Below are 5532 nucleotides of genomic sequence, written 5' to 3' on the forward strand. Positions count from 1 at the left end.
AGAACAACAAACTAAATTGCAAAGAGCAAAGCAGAGTAGTAATTTCTGATCAATTTTGAGCTACTATTATAGAACATGTTTTCGTTCATCAAAAGACAATGATGAAAAAATATGACATTTGTTTTGAGATTAAAAATGTACTTCTCCCTGAGAACTGTATGTTTTGAACAATGTGTTTTCTATTTTTCGGTGTATTGTTTACTGACTGCTTGAGAGTGTTTATCATTTTGATTAATTTGTTTATGATTTGAGAGCAGTGTTTGATTTTGAACACAGGTAAAAACTGTTTTGAGGGCGAATGTTTCATTTTGCGAGAGGAGTCAGAGGTTTTGTAAATAGTGCTTGAAGATGAGGTTTTGCATTTAATGTTTTCAGGAAATGGAGCAAGGTATCAGAAATTGTGTTTTAGCAATTGAGAACAACTGTAATGCCAAACACCACAGACTACAATTAAAATGTACTTTCCATAAATATGACAATTTACGTCACATTAAATGAATCTCTTTTTCATATATTTCACTTCTAAACTGACAAATAAACATCAAATATACCTTTTACAAATACATCAGCATGTTTAATACATTTGTTTCAAGCAATAGAGCATATGCTTTGAATACTGGTCTGTTGGGCAAATATGCAGTTTTGGCCAAATTCTCATATCACTTTGCTCAATTTGTCACATCCAAGGCTTTTGTATGGCTGTTGAAATGTGCAGAACAGTAATCAGCTATGCCTGCCCCATATGTACGGCCCTCTTTGAGTTGTTGCTGGTGCTGCTTTACTTTCTTGACTGTGTCATGTGACCTGCGCCTCCCCTTGTCACACTCCATTGAAGCAGCATCAGCTCTCACAACTCCTCTCTGATTGCGTCCAGTGTCACCAAAGTGCTGCCAATACACAATTAGTCCATCCCATCTGATATAGCAGTGGCTCCCTCATTGAACGTGGCTACTGCCATACTGGCAATGAGGCTTTTGCCCAAGAAGACAGTTTTGGGGCGTCGCGACCATATTAGAGTTCAGACGTTCATTTGCATTCTGGGTTCCTCCGTGCTACATTCTTTTGAGGACGTTATCATTTGACATCCTTTGATATACAGGTACCATTTTCTGTGCATCCTCTCAATTAAAGAATGTATGGCCTCCATGTTTTTTGCGACTGGGTGGATCTTCACCATTTTCTAGGGCTGGCTGGTACCAGCACCAATGAACACACCTATCCCGTAGTTGAGAGTGAATCCTCTCTTGTGCCAAGAGCCATCAAAGGATCCATGAATGTCTATGATGGCATCCTCATCCTCCTTCAGCAACTCTGCCATCTCTGGGTCTATATCTGCGTATTCTAATTAGCTTTGCAGCACTCCCCATTGGCTGTTGCCCTCTCTGAATCTCTGCTACTAAAGTGGGGGGAAAAAGTACTTATTTTGATGTCTGTCGACATTACAGTCATAACTGCAGGACTAAATATCAGCATGTTACCCTATGTACATATTAGCATATCAGCATGTTACCCAATGTACATATTAGCATATCAGCATGTTACCCTATGTACATATTAGCATATCAGCATGTTACCCTATGTACATATTAGCATATCAGCATGTTACCCTATGTACATATTAGCATATCAGCATGTTACCCTATGTACATATTAGCATATCAGCATGTTACCCTATGTACATATTAGCATGTTACCCTATGTACATATTAGCTTATCAGCATGTTACCCTATGTACATATTAGCATATCAGCATGTTACCCTATGTACATATTAGCATATCAGCATGTTACCCTATGTACATATTAGCATATCAGCATGTTACCCTGTGTATATATTAGCATATCAGTATGCATTTACTTTGTGTAAAGCTAATTTCTCAGTAATCACAGTTGGCTACTAAATATTATTTATACACAGCAAGTCACCTGACTATAATGGGCTACTCTCCCTTTTTATTGACCTGTCACTCTCCTGTCATGTCTCTGATATGAGCTGAGACTCAAGGAAGGAATCCCTAGGACTTTGTTTATTTTCTTTAGAGCTGCATAACCAAGTCCAAGTTCGTGTGCTAGAAGAACCATCCTCACATTTATATAAAATGCCCCATCTCCCCTGGAGCCCTCCTGCAGCCTGGAGGAAGTGGAAACACTCCTCATAAATGCATCACGATCACCTTCTCAGGGTGCACATTCTATCATGACAGAATTACAGAATCCCTGGTTGGTGGGGGTCTATGGTGATTTTCAGTCCAGTGTTTAGACAATTAGGGCAAATCAAATCATGTACAAGTTGGTTTCTTTGTGACATGTGGAATAAAAGCCACTGTTGGCTGTCTGTCTGTCTGCTGTCTGGTTGATCGCTGCTAGCTGTCATCTTCATCTCAACTAATGTGCGTCTCGACGCGCTGTTGCCGGCCTCCTCCTTTTCCTCCTCTACCTGTACTGCCACTGCCTGGATCGGCTGATCAGGCTCATGTTTTCTTTCATTCACTGCTTTTCTCACATTGGCTAACTGAGATCGCCTATTTTTTATTCACATACTGTAGGTACAGTGAGCTCCATAATTCATTGGACAGTGACCATTGTTTTGTTATTTTGGTTCTGTACTCTAGCACTTTGAGTTTGAAAGGATACAATGACAAGGCTGGGTTTCTGTACAGCACTTCGAGATATTAGCTGATGTACGAAGGGCTATATAAAATAAAATTGATTGATTGAATGAGCGTGAAGTGCAGACCGTCAGCTTTAATTTGAGGGTATTTTCATACATATCGGATGAACCGTTTAGAAATGACAGCACCTTTTGTACATGGTCCCCCCATTTTAAGGTACTACAAGTATTTGTTAAATTGGCTTCACAGATGTGTGTCGTTAGGCAGGTGTATTCATTTGTGTCGTTAGTGAATGCAGGAGAGCTGTTGATGAATAGTAATGATTCTAGACGTTGCTATTGCCTTTGGAGGTTGTTATTGGGGTGTGACAACATGAGGAAGACAGCAGTGTCGATGCAAATGAAGTTGGCCGTCATAAGGCTCAGAAATGAAAATCAATCATTCAGGAACATTGCAAAAACCCTGGCCATGCCCAAGTCAACAGTTTTGTTCATCATTAACAAGAAAAAAACAACCGGTGAACTCAATTATGTCAAAAGACCCGGTAGACAGAGGAAGACCACTGTAGTGGATGACCGGAGAATACTCTCTATGGTGAAGAAAAAAAACCCTGATAACAGCCCAACAGATCAAAAACACTCTCCTGGATGCAGGTGTAGATGTGTCAAAGTCTACCATACGCAGAAGACTACACCAGCAGGACTACAGAGGGTACACTACAAGATGCAAACCACTGATAAGCCTGAAGAACAGAAAGGCCAGATTACAGTTTGCTAAAAAGCACCTAAAAGAACCCCAAGAGTTCTGGAAAAAAATATTGTGGACAGATGAGACAAAGATTAACATGTACCAGAGTGATGGAAAGACAAAAGTGTGGAGAAAAAAAAGAAATGCCCATGATCCAAAGCATACCACCTCATCCATGAAACATGGTGGAGGGGGTGTTATGGCTTGGGCCTGTATGGCTGCCAGTGGAACAGGCTCACTTGTCTTCATCGATGATGTGACTGCAGACAGAAGTAGAACAATGAATTCTGAAGTCTACAGAAATATTTTATCTGCTCAGATAAAACCAAATGCTTCCAAACTCATTGGACGGCACTTAATCACGCAACAAGACAATTACCCTAAACATACTGCTAGAGCAAAAAAGGGGTTTTTGATGGCCAAAAAGTGGAAAAACCTTGACTGGCCGAGTCAATCACCAGATCTGAATCCAATTGAACATGCATTTTACATGCTGAAGAGGAGACTTAAGGGAATAAGTCCCCGAAACAAGCAGGAACTGAAGATGGCTGCAGTACAGGCCTGGCAGAGCATCACCAGGGAAGATACCCAGCGTCTGGTGATGGCGATGCATTGCAGACTTCAAGCAGTCATTGCATGCAAAGGATATGCGACCAAATATTAACAATGATTACTTTATTCTACATTATGTTAAACTGTCCAATGATTTTTGATGCCCGAAAATGGGGGGGACCATGTACAAAAGCTTCTATAATTCGTAAACGGTTCATCCGATATGTATGAAAATACCCTCGAATTAAAGCTGACAGTCTGCACTTCACCCTCATTGTATCCTTTCAAACTCAAAGTGCTAGAGTACAGAACCAAAATAACAAAAGAATGGTCACTGTCCAGTGAATTATGGAGCTCACTGTATATTCTTCGAGATTTTCTCATTTTGTCTCTCTTTACGTGGATTCCTCACGGGAGATATTTTCAAACAAGGAAGCGCTGTGCAGCACGTGAGGCCTTTTAACCAATCAGGTTGCCGGAAAGTGCCATTAAATGCCAGTAACCAATCGGATGTCAGTAAATGTCTCCTCTTTCAGCACTACGTCACAAAGGATATAGCCATGTATGGACTAGTAATGATCTGCTCCGGAAAACAAGCTGTTTATTTATATATGATTCAACATGGAGAGTTTGGAAAATAGCTGTTGAATTATATATGATTCAACATGGAGAGTTTGAAAAATAGCGGTTGAATTATATATGATTCAACATGGAGAGTTTGAAAAATAGCTGTTGAATTATGTATGATTCAACATGGAGAGTTTGAAAAATAGAGGTTGAATTATATATGATTCAACATGGAGAGTTTGAAAAATAGCGGTTGAAGTTCTACATGAAATATGCTAACAAAAACGACATTTATGCTAGGTGTAGTTGACGGAGTTGGGATAAAATGATACAAATCAAGTATTTATATACATTATTGCCAATGTAATTGTACATTTTATGAAAGTATGGAAGTTATTGTTCCAAAATATCCCAAAATCGGAACATTGACAGATGGAAGCAAAATCAAAATTTTTGCCTGTGGTGCCTGGCCTTAATATTTTACAATTGGTTTCGATTTATAATGTCCGATTATCAAATGGGCATGAACAGGGTCAGGGGAACAGCTCGACTAGTGAATGGAGGCTGCTTTCCTGCCTGTTGGTTTTTAGTTTTTCAATCATATGCTGTGTATACTCTGGTTATTTCACTCCAAAACCCCACCACTGTTTGAGGAGCATGCAGCCTCTCGCTGCCCGACAGGTGATATTCCACCCAAACTCTGTATGCCATGGGCTCTCCAGCCCTGTTCCTGCAGCTACCCAGTGCTTCATTTTGGGAAACCAGGTGAAATCTGTTTTGGATCATCAATAGTAACATGTTTTCACAAGGAAACATATTTCACTAAACTGTTGACAGCCCTTCTCTCTGTGCGCTCGAAAAATTAATGAATGATAGAGGGGAGGAGATGGAAACGCACGGTGGTGAGATATTCTGTAGCTAAAGGTCATATGTCATCCTATTAATTATGAACATGTTTGTTTTCTTCCTATTACTAGACTATATTAAAATTGAATTCTGTAAACCGGAAGGCTAACTCTGTAAGCTGCCCTGCACAATCAATGAACCAACAGCAT

This window comes from Coregonus clupeaformis, unplaced genomic scaffold, assembly GCF_020615455.1.
Source record: "Coregonus clupeaformis isolate EN_2021a unplaced genomic scaffold, ASM2061545v1 scaf0346, whole genome shotgun sequence".
Lineage (NCBI taxonomy): Eukaryota > Metazoa > Chordata > Actinopteri > Salmoniformes > Salmonidae > Coregonus > Coregonus clupeaformis.